Genomic DNA, 14,972 nt, shown 5'->3' with positions numbered 1-14,972 from the left:
TTTTCAGAGCTAGTTTGGGGTCCAAAAGTTTTAAGAGTTTCTAAGGTAGTATGACTTGGGGAGAGGTGTGGTAAATGCTATTCTAATTTGCACTCTGGTTACCCAGGAAGGGTCCCTGGTCCCCTACATCCTCAAGTGCTAGTGCTCTTCTCTGCCCTGGAATGTCTCTGGACTGAGAGTTCCTGAAGCTGTTGCTATTGCTGTCACAGTCACCTCTGAGTCCTACACTGATGGTGTTACTGTTCCCTATGATCCCTACCTCTCCTTCCATACTTTTTTATCTATTCATGATTAGAAGAATATCCCCCCTTGATTTTTTTTGGCAATATCACTACATCATTTCATTTGACATTGTGAAAGGAGATTTAAACTCCCTTTTTTATTTTTAACTTAATCAGGGACTGGGACTTCCCCTCCCTCTGTTTTAATTTAATTAATCAGGGATCTGGAGGTCTTTTTACCATTAAGATGTGCAGAGATAGACCAGCCCACAGTGAAAGGAAGTAGAAACCAGAGAGACAGGAAGTGACATGAGAAAAGGGCTTATAAAAGGCAAGATTGGAGAGTGGAACATTCATTCTGCAGTGGTGGCTCTTGCTGAAAGAGGAGTTCTACTTTGGAGACTCGCTTAGGTGGAAGAGACTTTCATGGACTTCTACCTTGAGATTGGAACCTGCAGGCTAAGACTCTTCCACTCTTCTGGTCGGAGATTGAAACTTTGTCAGGAGATGAGCTAGATTTCTTTGGAGCGGACTTAGAGTGGTAGACTAGACAATTCCCTATCTCCTTCCTACATTTCTCTCTCTTACTACCTCTACTTTGCTGTAATAAAGTTACTAAAGCTACTGACAGCCTTGTGACTTAAGAGTTGATTTTTATAAATGGCAACCACTACAATTTAAAACAAAATTTTTATATTTGTCAAACACATTATAATTATTACAACATTATCTTAAATTTGTTTGGAGAAGAATGTTGGTATAGTTCAGAGGAGTCATTGACTCTACCAAATTGGATCTGCCTTTCACAGTGTTACACTCTTTAAAATTATTGAGGACCTTCCAAAAAGGCTTTTTTTGTGTGTGGCTTGTTTTATTATTCAATATTTAGCATATTAGAAATGAAAATGTTTTCAGTATTATTATGAAAATAGTTTTGAGCTTGCCTTGACTGGCTCCAGCAGGTCCAGTTTGTGTTGTGACTGGTCTTTGGACTTCTAGTCCCACTTTCAGGTTTGTAAGTTTGTGTAAGGACCTTGGAGATGCCTTTATGTGTTTCAGGAGCACACATATTGAATAATTGGTCTAGGTCATTGATGGGCAAACTTTTTAAAGAGAGGGGCAAAAGAAAGGAAATGCTCCTATGTCAGCCTGTTTCTAAGGCAACTCTTTCAAAGTTTCATTGTATTGTATCCTACTCATTGTATTCGTCAGATTAGGAATAATGTTCGAGGCCAGATAGAACATTTTAGGGGGCTGCATCTGGCCCACAGGTTGTAGTTTACCCATCACTGGTCTAGGTAAAACTGGTGTGACTATTTTTGGCCTTATCTTATTCACATGCCAGTAGCAGAATCATTGGTTTTTGTTTACTATTCCTCCCAGTGATGAAAGTAGTTTCCCTAAATATGAGAGCAGAGATCTGAATCGAGATTTGGTATTATTTTAATATTTTATATTATATTTCTTTTAACAATTCTTCATATTTTATGTAATGCTTCATATCCTTAAAGTATTATTATCAACTACAAGATTGCTATGAGTTATATCACAATGATTTTTCTCATTCAACAGTTTAAACCAGAGATGTTAAGTGACTGGTTCAAATTCAAAAGCATTGGGATTTACAGTTCATAGACTTCCCCATTAGCCTGAGCAATAAATCGTGTCTTAAAAGGACCAAAGAGCTGACAGAAGCTATAGCTCCCTCAAGCAATTTTTATGTATGATTTAGATTCCTTGTATCTTGTTTTGTGAAAATAGGCTTTTCATGTTATTATAAGGTTTCTGTGACCACCCAAGAAACAAAGTGACTATTAAGGAAACTGTGTGGATAATAATTATCCAAACAATACAGAAAAGATGAGTAAAAAAATAAAACAAAACAAAACCTTTTCAACTTGACCACCTGATATGGATTACCCTTGGTTTTATTCTCCAAAATACTATGGAAACCAGCAAATACTTTTGGCTTCCTTTATTTTTCTTTGCATAAAAGACTTGAATGGTCACAGACCTCCAGGTTTTTGGTTTGATCCATCCCTTTGTGATACTCTAATCAACTCCACAGACATAGATTAAGATGTGAAAGAAATTATACCTTAAACTAATGAACAAACAGCAGGCTCCAATGAGTTCCTGAAAAATTTAACAATGGCCTTTACTGCTTTAGAAGACTCATAAAAAAAGATCCCAGACAAACACTATTCTCTCCATAAGAACTATAGGTTGACATTACTATTTTCAGCAGTGCTCACATATTTTGTAGTAAGAAAATGATTACATAATTTAATTTATGTCTCAATATTTCTTTTTTTATTGATTAATTAAGAAAATTTACCATGGTTACATGATTCATGTTCTTTCTCTCCCCTTTTCCCACCCCCTCCCATAGCCAAAATGCGATTCCACTGGGTTTTACATGTGTCATTGATGAAGACCTATTTCCATATTATTGATATTTGCACTAGAGTGATTGTTTAGAGTCTACATTCCCAATCATATCCCCATCGACTCATGTGATCAAGCAGTTGTTTTTCTTACAGTTCTTTCTCTGGATGTGAATAGTGTTCTTTCTCATAAGTCCCTCAGAAATGTCTTGGATATTTGCGTGTTGCTAATGGAGAATTCCATTATAATCAATTGTGCCACAGTATATCCATCCTGGTGTATAATGTTCTCCTGGTTCTACTCCTTTCACTCTGCATCAATTCCTGGAGGTCATTCCAGTTCACATGGAATTCCTCCAATTCATTATTTCTTTTAGCACAATAGTATTCAATCACCAACAGATACCACAATTTGTTCAGTCATTCCCCAATCGAAGAACATTCCCTCATCTTCCAATTTTTTTGCCACCACAAAGAGCTTGGCTATGAATATTTTTGTAGAAGTCTTTTTCCTTATTATCTCTTTGGGGTATAAACCCAGCAGTGGTATGGCTGCATCAAAGGTAGGCCACTTTTTAAAGTCCTTTAGATATAGTTCCAAGTTGTGATGCAGAATGGTTGGATCAATTCACAACTCCACCAGCAATGCATTAATGTCCCAATTTTGCCACATCTCCTCTGACATTTATTATTTTCCTTTGCTGTCATAGCTTCTAGGTGTGAAGTGGTACCTCAGAGTTGTTTTGATTTGCATTTCCCTAATTATAAGAGATTTAGAACACTTTTTCATGTGCTTATTGATAGTTTTGATTTCTTTATCTGAAAATTGCCTATTCATGTCCCTTGCCCATTTATCAATTGGAGAATGGCTTGATTTTTTTGTACAATTGGTTTAGCTCCTTATAAATTTGAGTAATTAGACCTTCTGTCTCAATATTCCTAAAATAATGTAATTTCTTTTACTCCATGTCGTTTTTTGAGAACTTGGCAGCTGGAAGCTAATAATTAACACCTGAGAGAAGCAAAATGGTTTTACTTCACTACATGGGTCCACTGGCTTATAATTCTACAGAGTTGTCATTACCTGCTCTCTTTTTCCTATTTGCTATTGAAATATTTACTGTAGTTTTTGTTCAGTATGGATCTGTGGAGTTTAAACAAGTTGTTGTATTCACTTATTAGTTCATTTGCCAAGATTTATTAAGCAACTATTATTGCAGAGCACTCTGCTAGATATTGGAGGAGATCTAAATTATAATTCAGTTCCTGCCCTTCCATTCAAGAATGGATAAAATAGCAAGAGATGACAGACCAACAGAATAATGGACAATAAGTAATAATAACTAGCATTTACATAGTGCTTGGAGGTTTGCAACACACTTTAACAATATTATTTTGTCCTCATAATAGTCCTGGTGTGTAGATACTATTAGGATCTCCATTTTTATAGATAAGGAAAAGGAATCTAAGAGAGGTAAATGACTTTCTCAGAGTCACATAGCTAGTAAATATATGAGGTCACATTTGAATTCAGATCTTCTCTACTTCAGTTTCAGCTCTCTATCCCTCACAGAACCTAGCTTCAGTGCAGAAAAACTTAAGGAACTGTTATGAGAGGTATGAGAGGGAAAATGAGTATTAATCAGGAGAATCAGGGAAATTTCTCCAATCAGTGTCATTTGAGACATAAACACAATTTCTTATGAGTTGATTAGAATATCATAAAGGGATGGATCCAGAGATCCTGTTGCCATTCAAGTCTTCCATACAGGGAATAATAATTCCTTGTAATATGTGTTCTACTTCACTTCAACTTCTCTTCCCCCCACTCCACTGCCTTCTTCACTCTGCCTTCACATGCCATTAACTCTCCCAGCTCCAATAACTTTATTCAGCATTCCCTAGCCTGAAATGACTTCCCTCTCAGTCTCTTCTTCCCTAAATTTCTGTTCATCATTAGTGATATAGCTATAGCATGTCCTCATCTAGGTAAACATTTTGACATTAATAATGTTGATATTGTATATATAGCTATGTTCATGCCTAAGAAAACTCAGTTTTAGGAATCTGAATTCATAAAAAAGATGATTATTTGTAAAAGGAGCACTACCAGTAGCCCCTGGAAATATGAATTCATTTCTTTGGAGTAAATGCAATTCACATAGGGCCTTACAAGTTTATAATCATTTCCTGTTGTGAAATATACCTTGCTCTAATACCCTTAAAAGGTCTGAAAGGGCTAATATCACTTCTGAATTTACCCAATATGGGGGACTATGACTTACAACAAAAAAATACCTATCCTTTGAATAATATACACATTCATGCTTTTGCATAGTAGAAATAAACTTTCATTTATTCTAAGAAAAGGACCAAATTTGAATTTAATTTTTATTAATTTCCATTTTATAAACATTTTAAAGAACCCACAGAGTGCAAAACACTATAGTCATTAGTGTGAATTTTTGATTTAGGGAGTCAAAGACAATCACTATCCTTATTGATAATAAAAATAGCTAAGCATTGTGCTAAGTGCTTTACAATTATTATTTCATTTAATACTCATCTCAGCCCTGAAAGCTTGGTGCTTAATATTATCCCTATTTTGTACATAAGGAAATTGAGAAAGAGAGCAAATTATTTGCCTAGGGTCACATAACTAATAATGTCTTAAGTCAGATTTGAACTCAGGTTTTCCTGACTTTAGCTTATCCTGGGGAATCATCCAATAACACATATATGACATATCTAGATTCTGTTAAATGTACAATGTACAATATGGACCCACAATGTATGATCATAAAGTGTACAATACAAATCTCAGATCATCTTTATTTCCTACATCAAACACTCAAAAATTGACATGAAATATATTTAGCCTATGGACAAATACAGAAAAATAAAATACTCAAATAGTCCATTTAACACCTTGGACTTCTCATCAGATCCTCACTTTCGACTGCACATCCTAGAAAAGACATCTTGGGGCTTCTCACCTTGCTTCTGTACTATCTGAGCAATTCACAGCAATACCCCTGAAGATCAGAAAGGCCCAGGTCTTCTAATTCTACATCATACACACTTAGTCCTCAAGCTCTGAGGCAGTCTTCTTCCTTCTCTGAATAACTTTTGTCCTCAAGCCACAAGGCACTCTTCTTCCCTGAATTACACACTGTTTAGGAAATACCTCTTTGGGTGGGCCATTATCTATCTCTCAAGTCCAAGAACTCTTAATCCCTTGGTAACTCCAGAATTTGAGAATTCTTAAATTTAGGACTACCAACCAGATGAATCACCAGGCTAGAAATGTCCATTCTCAGGATTATTAGTCTTGTCTATACTCAGAAAGGGCATCATTTGTGTGAATGCACAGAGGTGAAAGATGATCATAGAGTAAATGAAAGAGAATTATATTAAAGAAGGCCAGAAATGTATATTATAACCTGTTTTTGGAGGATTTCAAATGCCAAGCTAAGGAGTTTATATTTTGCCCATATCAGATCCTATTTGATGCTGTTATTTTCTCTCTGTTCTAATATAAATTCTATTTGTTCCCCTTAACTTCTAGGCAAACTTGTTCAAGTTTTAAGCACTTTGTGCAACAAGGAAAGGAATTAAATTATTATAAATACATAGAGCTACCTCAAAGACTTTTAAGAAGTCCTGAATAATTTGAAAACACACACATACATAATTGGGTAGTAGAGAAATTCATCTTACCCAACAGGGAAATAAGAGGTGTAGAGTTTAAGAAAAGTGGCAGAGTAGGGGGAGAGATAAGAAAGAGGATAGATTAAAGAAAATAGGAATCAGAAACAAAATTGATTTTTGGAAGGGAAAAAGGAGAGGTGGGGGGAGAATAGGATGGAATAAAATATACATTTAGCAATCAACTGTGAATGTGAATGGGATGAACTCACCCATAAAATAGAAGCAGAATTGATTAGAAACTAGAATCCAATAATATGTTATTTACATTTCAGAGAGACTTCCTCCCAGAGAGATATGTGAAAACAGAAGCTGAAGATATGTACCTGATACCCAGTTTGCCTCTCTAGGGAATTCAGAGAGAATATTTCCCTTTAGTTAAGATTGAAACTTCTCTTCTGATTTGAGCTGAGAATTTATCTTGCTCCTAGCTGAAGATCTCATTCCCTCTTGTTATATTTTAGTAGGTTCTAATCTATATAATTCCTCCAATTTCTGTTTGCTGTTGTTTTACTTACTCTGTCTATGATGGCCTTTTCTGTAACCAGTGTTTGTGGGAAGGAGTTAAGCTGGTGGCTACAAACTAAGAGTTACCTCTTCTCTTACATCGTTTCTCTTTTGTCTTGAATTTCATATCCCTGGGCTAGACAGATGGGCAACTAGGTGGCACAATGGATAGAGTACTGGCCTTGGAGTCAGGAAGATTCATCTTCCTGAGTTCAAATCTGGCCTCAGACACTTAGTTGTGTGACTCTGGGCAATTCACTTAACTGCCTAAGTTTCCTCAACCATACAATGATTTGGAGAAGAAAAAGGCAAACTACTCCTGTACCCTTGCCAAGAAAAACCAAACGGGGTCACAAAGAGTCATATATGACTTTAATGACTGAACAACAATAAGTCTTGACAGATATTTGAGGTATGACAGAGACTAACTCTCTCAGAGAATCAAGAAAACAACCCTGAACTTTGTCAATGTTCTTGGGGCCTCACTACTCCTTCCCACAGCTAGTCCATTGGTAGTACTTTTACTGTACTTGATTCTCCTACACTTCACAGAAGTATATCCATAGCCTATACATCTATTCTATCTATGAGCTATATCTATATATTTAGACAACTCAGGTAGTCCCTCTTATTTTATAGCTGACATCCTTATAAGACTTCCTGTGTGTCAAGATAGGACCATTGGAACCACAATGTAAAAGGAGGTTTTTAGGAAGAGAATTGCATTTTGAACTGTCAGTGCAAGTGGGCAGAGAGCCTAGAGAAGGAAAGCTAGATCTCAATGGATGACTGCCATCTCCTGGGGACCAGAGAAGTCTGGGAGTGAGCCATTATGAAACATGAACAAAACAGAATGGCAAAAGGGGCTGCAATGGAGTAACTAGGGCAAATGCTTATAGGAAAAGAGGGAAAAAATGTTACACAGATAGCCAGAGGAGGAACAGACTACTGATGTGGAAGAGATACCTTTGGGGACCCCTCGCTTCTGGAGCCCAGCTACGAGAAGTATTATAAGTGACTGGGATTACACTTTAAGAAAGGGTGACTCACTATTGGATACTGCTACTTTCTTTAGATTTTCATATGAGTTCTATTTATTTCCCTGAGAGGTAGTCACATGATGGCTAGTGAGCTTGTTTGGGAATCAGAAAGAATTGGGTTCAAATTCTGTCATACACTGGGTATGTGACCCTGGACAAATGACTTAACCATTAAAGCTATAAGTTGCAGAGTAGGTCTTATCTGCATTAGTGGAAGGAATTTCCTCTCTTAAGAAATCCTTAATGAAATCATTGTCCTGGTTTAAAAAAAAACTAATAAAAATAAAAATTCATACTTCAAGTTTATAAGCCTATATGTTTATTTGTTTTTATTTTTTTTAAACTCTTGCCTTCTGTCTTAGTATTAATTCTAAGACAGAAAAGTGGCAAGGGCTAGGCAGCTGAGGTTAAGTGTCTTACCCAGGATCACATAGCTAGGGTGCATCTTAGGTCAAATTTGAACCAAGATCCTTCTGATTCCAGGCCTAGAGCTCTATCCATTTTGCTCCCTAGCTTCCCTGAGTTCATGTCATAAGGTTGTTTTGATTTATTGAACTGTTGATTACCACTAGAAGATATCAAATAGTCTTACAATTAGAGTCGGGTAACAAGCCAGAAAAATCAGAACTTTACCAATGTGTATCCAGACACTTCAAATACTAAGGAAGCCTCTGAAAGAAGAATAAAACATCCTCCTAATAGACTGAAGAAGGGTTTAGATATATTCAAAAATGACATCTGCACCAAAGGCTATTAGGGATGGATATAGTTATTTTAGATCTTTAGGTATTTATAGTTATTTTGGAGATGCGCCTAATCTTTAGAGATTGGCATTAATTCTCCCAGAAAACACCCCTCAGTGATATTATCAGAGCCAGAATTCTGAACTGGTTCTGCCCTAGGATCTCATGTGTCATGTCGTTTTGTTCAGTTTATGTGCACTGACTTATTTATTTATTGAAATGGTGATATGTTAATGATAAACTTGTTGGTAATTGCCAGGAGGCCTGAAGAACACTCTTTTCAAATGATTTTCACCTTTGTTTGAGTTCAGCCTGGCATCGTTCTGGTCATCAGTAGTCCTTTCCTAATATTGGCCTCCCAGGGAAGCAGGGGTCATTAACTCCATTTTTCAAGTTTGGAAAGCTACAGCAGAGAGGTTAAGTAGTTTGTCTAGTATTTCAGACAAAATCAGTGTCACAGGAAAGCTGGGAATTTAGGCCTTTCTGCCTCCTGGCTCTACTAATACCCACATCTCTGGCCAAGTCAAAGAGTTTTTTTTTCCTTTTCTTCTTGCCTTCTTTAGGAACTAAAAAGATTATAGCTGAGAGACTGTTATTGTTCATGATAACAGCAATAATGTTAATAATAATAATGGCAAGCAATAATAAGGATGATAACATCTTAAGTTCTTGCTATCTACTAGGCATTGGGGGTAAAATATCAACACCGAAAAGATCCCTACATTTAGGGATCGTATATTTTATTAGGGGAGAGAACATGTACTTCTATAAACATATACAGAGCAAATACAAGATTTATTATTTTTTGGGTGAGTAAATTAATAATAGCAGCTAGGGGAATCAGGCTAGGTTTAATGTGGAAGACAGAGCTAGGATTGAGTTCTAAAGAAAATTGGGGATTCTAAGAGGGTTCAAAGTAAGGAGGAGGGAGTATATTCTAGATAGTGGGGATTGCCAATGAAAAGACATGGAGAATAGAGTTGGAGCATCATATATCAGAATAGTGAGAAAGCTAGTTTTCTTGGATCGTAGGATGCACAAAGAGAATGAAATGGAATGAGGCTGTAAAGATAAATTGGAACCCAGTTGCAGACTTAAAATACTAGGGACATTTGAATAGTGGTAACAGAGAGTCGTTGGAGTTTATAAAATAGGAAAATTACATAATAAAAAATCTCCTATTCGTATGGCTGCAAAGGTTTGAAAAAAAAAACTTCACTTACACTATCTCATTTGCTCCTCATAATAACCTTTTGCAAAATGTGTTACTTATTATGAAAAAATATTAAATTTTTTGTCCAGAGTCACAAAGTTACTTAGTGTCAGAGGAAGGATTTGATTCTAGGTCTTCCTCAACTTCCCAAGTACTGTTTTCAAACCCATTCAAAGGGTAGCCTTTTGGGAATTAGGATAATAGACTTCATTGATAAGGAAACTGAAACTTAAATGACTTGTTCCAGGTCATACAGATAGTAAGCAACACAGTGAGGATTCAAAACTAGGTTCTTAGACTGGAAATTCAACACAGGCACACAAGTAGAGAAGGTTGGAATGAGAAGGGATTAGGTTAGTACAGTGATGGTGAACCTTTTAGAGACAGAGAACCAGGTCCCATCCCTACCCCCCAGACTGAGTGCCACACCATGCCCCCTCCCCCTTAGACCAAGTACCAAACCCTGCCCTACCCACCCCATCCTATAGCCCTCCCCTTTAACCCGGACAGGAGAGGGAAGAAGTGCTCCCTTTGGTCTGTTGGGCAGCAGGGGAAATGATAAATGTCCTCAGGTGCATGAAGAGGGGAGAGGAACAGCTCCCCCACCACACCCCCTGAGTCCCTCTGGCTTTCTACTAATGAACTCTGGCAGGCAATTGCAGGTGTGCCCACAGAAAGGGCTCTGTGTGCCCTTTTGGGTACCTATGCCATAGGTTCATCATTACTGGACTAGTATGTCCAGAACACAGCGTACATACAGAGAACCATATAAGAAAGGACTAGGCAACTAGGTGAAATAGTGGATAGAGCTCTTGGCTTGGAATCAGGAAGACTTATCTTCCTGAGTTCAAATCTGGCCACAGACACTTACTAACTGTGTGACTCTAGGCAGCTCATTTAATCTTATTTTTCTCCATTTCCTCATTTCTAAAATGAGCTAGAGAAGGAAATGGCAAACCACTCCAGTATCTTTGCCAAGAAATGACCCTAAATGGGGTCATAAAGAGTTGGGCATACCTGGAAAATGACTTAACAACTATAATAAAAATAAGATAGGACTAGAAAGTTAGGTAGAAAACTCATGAAGCCTCTATTAATAGCCTATTACTTCCCTCATGAACACTGCTGACATTTATTTCATTTTTTCCTTCCATAACCTTCAACAGAATGGAAATATGAATTGAAGACACGAATGAAATGCCCTAATTTTTTAACTCTCACCTGAACCCAAATATCAATTCCATTTGGATCTACAAATTGAAACAAAATTGATTTTATTTTCTCCTTTCCCCTACCAAGGGGGGGAAAATATATATATATATATACACACACACACATATATACATATATGTATGCATATACATATATAAACACAATCTTAAATGAAATCATTACATCAAAATAATCCATAGTGTAAGGATAAGTCTAAGTCTCCCAGTGTGTATTCAGCCCCATGGGAGACCTGGAAGAAAGACTCACCACATAGACTCTCTCTCTATCTCCCTTCTATCAAACATTAGTTGGCTCTCTTTATTCTTACAATAGTCTAGAAAGTAAACTTATTTCATTTGCAACTCTGCTTTGAGGAGGCAGATGGAGAAATATCTACCCTGCATGTTTTCAGAGGGTGTCTTCTCATACCCCGTGGAGCTGAAAGGAAATATCTTACTTGAATATTAGCTTTGGAGTCTTACTAAGTTTAGCTTTTGAAACAGAGGAAATATGAAAGATTATTAAAAAACTGACTGATAGCATTTAAAGCCTTTTTTTGCAAATGTACATTTGGTTTAGCTTGTCCCTATTAGCTTTCAGCTTTTCATAAGACTCTTCTTTTATTCTTACATTCTTTAGAGAACAATTAATTAAGTTTTTTTTTATTAAAACTCAACTCTCATCTTTGTTACATGACATCTGCCATTTAAATGATAAGAGAAAACAAAGCCAATTTAACTCATCTGCTGAAGGCAATTGAGAAAGGAAGAGGCTAGAGAGACTCAACATATTATCAGTCAGTCTTTATGAAGAAACTCATTGCCTTTTGGCCATTCCAGTCCAAAAGGATCAGTAGAAGATTCTAGGAGCTTTCTGGAGATTAGAAAATGGGAAGAAAACTTAAATACAGAAAAAAATTGAGGGGATCACATAATGAAGTACTTTATTTGAGTTGATTTATTTGTTTCTATTTGATCTGGCTTTTCACTGATAGAATTAGACCTCAGTAATTTAGCTCTTTATTCTAAGAGCTAATTGTGTCTAATAATTGATTATTATAAGCACTGGGCCTGAAGTGAGGAAGAATTGAATTTAAGTCGGGTCTTTGTTAGCTGTATGTGATTTTGGACAAGTCACTTAAGTACTTGCTTCAGTTTCTTCATCTGGGACATGGGGACAATAATGGCACCTATCTCCCTGGGTGCTTGTGAGAATCAAATGAAATAATATTTGTAAAGTACTTAGCATAGTGCCTGGCACATAGTAAACACTGTATAAATGTTAATTGTTTATTATTATTATTAAAGGTATACACACTGATAGGAGCCTGTGAGCTATACAGTTCTAGGAGCTTAGACTCACAGGGTACTCTAAAACTTAGGAGAGTAGAAGCTGCTCATTACAGGATCTAAGTTGCAAGTGTCAGTGCTAATTTTGAGGGCACAAACAAGAGAGGATGTATATTTATATAAAGCCCAAATAAGCCTCTTTCCAACCTCTACCCCATTGTTCATTCAGAGGTTTACCCTCAGGGACTAAGAACTACATATTTATTTTCCTTTTTCTATTTAACATCCCCTTAAATACCTGTAGACAGAAATCATGTTTCCCTAAAATATTTTATTTTCTCTGTTCAGCATCTTCATTTCCTTCAAATGACCCTCATGTAAGTGTTGGTTCAAGCCCAGAGCTTTATATAAGATTCTCTTCATTGGTAGAGAGAATGAGGACTTGAGGCTGCATGCCTGTGTGAGGGGTAGAGTTGGCTGGAGAGCTTGAAAGGGGAGAAACAGATAATTTGCTGCCTGCTTTGAGATAGGGTACATATGGTTCTAGACTCAGGGAAGCGAGAGAGAACACTTTGGAAGGCTGATATGTATGGGAATGCTGATGCCTCAACAGAAAATAATTTTCACTTATCTTCTTAGAGTTTGGGCAATTTCCCCTTGGGAGAAGTCAAGGACTCTCCCTTGGTTGAATTGAGATAGATCCCTCTCAGCAGGAGAGCTCACTGACTCTCCATATTGTCTGGTATAATAGGTATTAGTTCTGTTATCTACTTGGATAAATGAGTTTATTCTTCACTATTTATGATGGTCTTTTATATATAAACTAGAATTTGGTGAGAAAGAGTTAAGTCTTAAATAGAAGTAGTAGCTCTTCCTCTTAAAGGGATAACAACCAGGTAAGAAGCTTAAACCTAAAAAAAAAAAAAATTAATCCCTTAAACTAGCAGCATTTCAAGTGGGAGTACAGATACACACATTTCTATTCCAGTATTACTTCTCAGGGGAAAGTAGAAAGGGTTAGCCTCAGGCTCAGGACCTCTTTGCTTGCTTCTCTGCAATCAGGAATCAAAGTTACTCTTGTAATGTGGTGGACAAGATTGTTGAGGTATCTATCAAAGCCCTCCATAAGGTACATTTAGACAAACCCATATGGACATACATATAATCTACATGGCCAACACATACAGCCTCTACTTTGATGGCAATATCTAGCCTTTCATTATAGTAACTTAGCTCTGGACATACTGGTTTGTCAGTGTTTTGCTCCTAAAATTCAATGCCGTGGGCTGAATCTGCTCCTCCAGATATGGTCTGACCAGGTGGTGGTGCCTGGTTTTGGACTAAATGTTACATTAGCTTTTTTGATTGCCTAGTTACATGGCAATGACTTATTATTTAGCTTATTGACTGATATTTTGCTTGTAGTTGACTAAACCTCTCCCCTTACCCTCAAGATCCCTCATCTTTTTCAGGTCCTTCTGGTCCTGTCTGTGAGAGTGCTTGTTAGATGGTACAAATCTGACTTCAGATACTTACTAGCTGTGACTGCCTAGGAGAATTTGGTACTAAACTACTGCCTGTCTCAGTTTCCTTAAATGTAAAATGAGAATAATAATACCCATTTCCCAGAGTTGTTGTGAGGAACAAATAAGATATTTGCAAAGTGATTAGCACACTGCCTGGTACATAGTAGGCGCGTGATAAATCCTTTCTTTACTTCTTATCATCTATCAGTTACCATCTTGTCTAGAATCAAAGGCCTGGATTTACTGACAAGCTGGAGTTGTCTTCTTGCCTTTTCAGATCTTAAGGGCCTTGAACAACTTCACTGGAAATAAACATGAACATTTCGGATAGGATTTGTTTGTTTCCAGTTCAGAATAAACTGGAGATAGAATTTTAATTTTAACTAAGAGGATTTGGCTCATATCATTGCAGCATAAATAGCTCAGGGTTTCCAAAGTAAAGTTCATTTATTGCCATGGGAAAATGTGCCCTCCTGTTGAGGAAGGCCACACAGCTTAAGGGGGATCAGAGCAGTAAACAGAAATGTGAAAATGGGCTGGGGAGATGGGGAGAAAGACCTTGTAGAATACTATTCAATCTTTAGGACAATCCAAGTTCCCTGTATCTCCTTTGTGACCCAGAAGAAGAGTTGAACATGGTTGTTAGAATAATAGAGGGCAATAGATCATTGCAATCTTCCAGGAGCAGCATGGTCAAGGAAGCCTTGACACTGAAGGGCAAGATGCATTTTGTAAAGGACTTTCCACTATTTCTCTTAAAAATGACCTTTGATGGGGCAGCTGGGTAGCTCAATGGATTGAGAGTCAGCCTAGAGACGGGAGGTCCTAGGTTCAAATCTGGCCTCAGATACTTCCCAGCTGTGTGACCCTGGGCAAGTCACTTGACCCCCATTGCCCACCCTTACCACTCTTCCACCTATGAGCCAATACACAAAAGTTAACGGTTTAAAAAAATGACCTTTGAGTTTCACCTTTATGGTACTGTTTATTTCAGACTGCTGCCATTATGACTTAGCAGAAATCAAGGAAGGTGATATGTGGCCTCATGAGCCTACAGGTGTGTCCACTTAAAATGAAAATGTATCCTATGGAATTGGGAAGAAATGAAGCTCACCACAAGGGAGGA

The sequence above is a fragment of the Gracilinanus agilis genome, chromosome 2, assembly GCF_016433145.1.
Source record: "Gracilinanus agilis isolate LMUSP501 chromosome 2, AgileGrace, whole genome shotgun sequence".
Lineage (NCBI taxonomy): Eukaryota > Metazoa > Chordata > Mammalia > Didelphimorphia > Didelphidae > Gracilinanus > Gracilinanus agilis.
The sequence above is the reverse complement of the archived record's forward strand: the minus strand, read 5'-3'. Positions refer to the sequence as shown.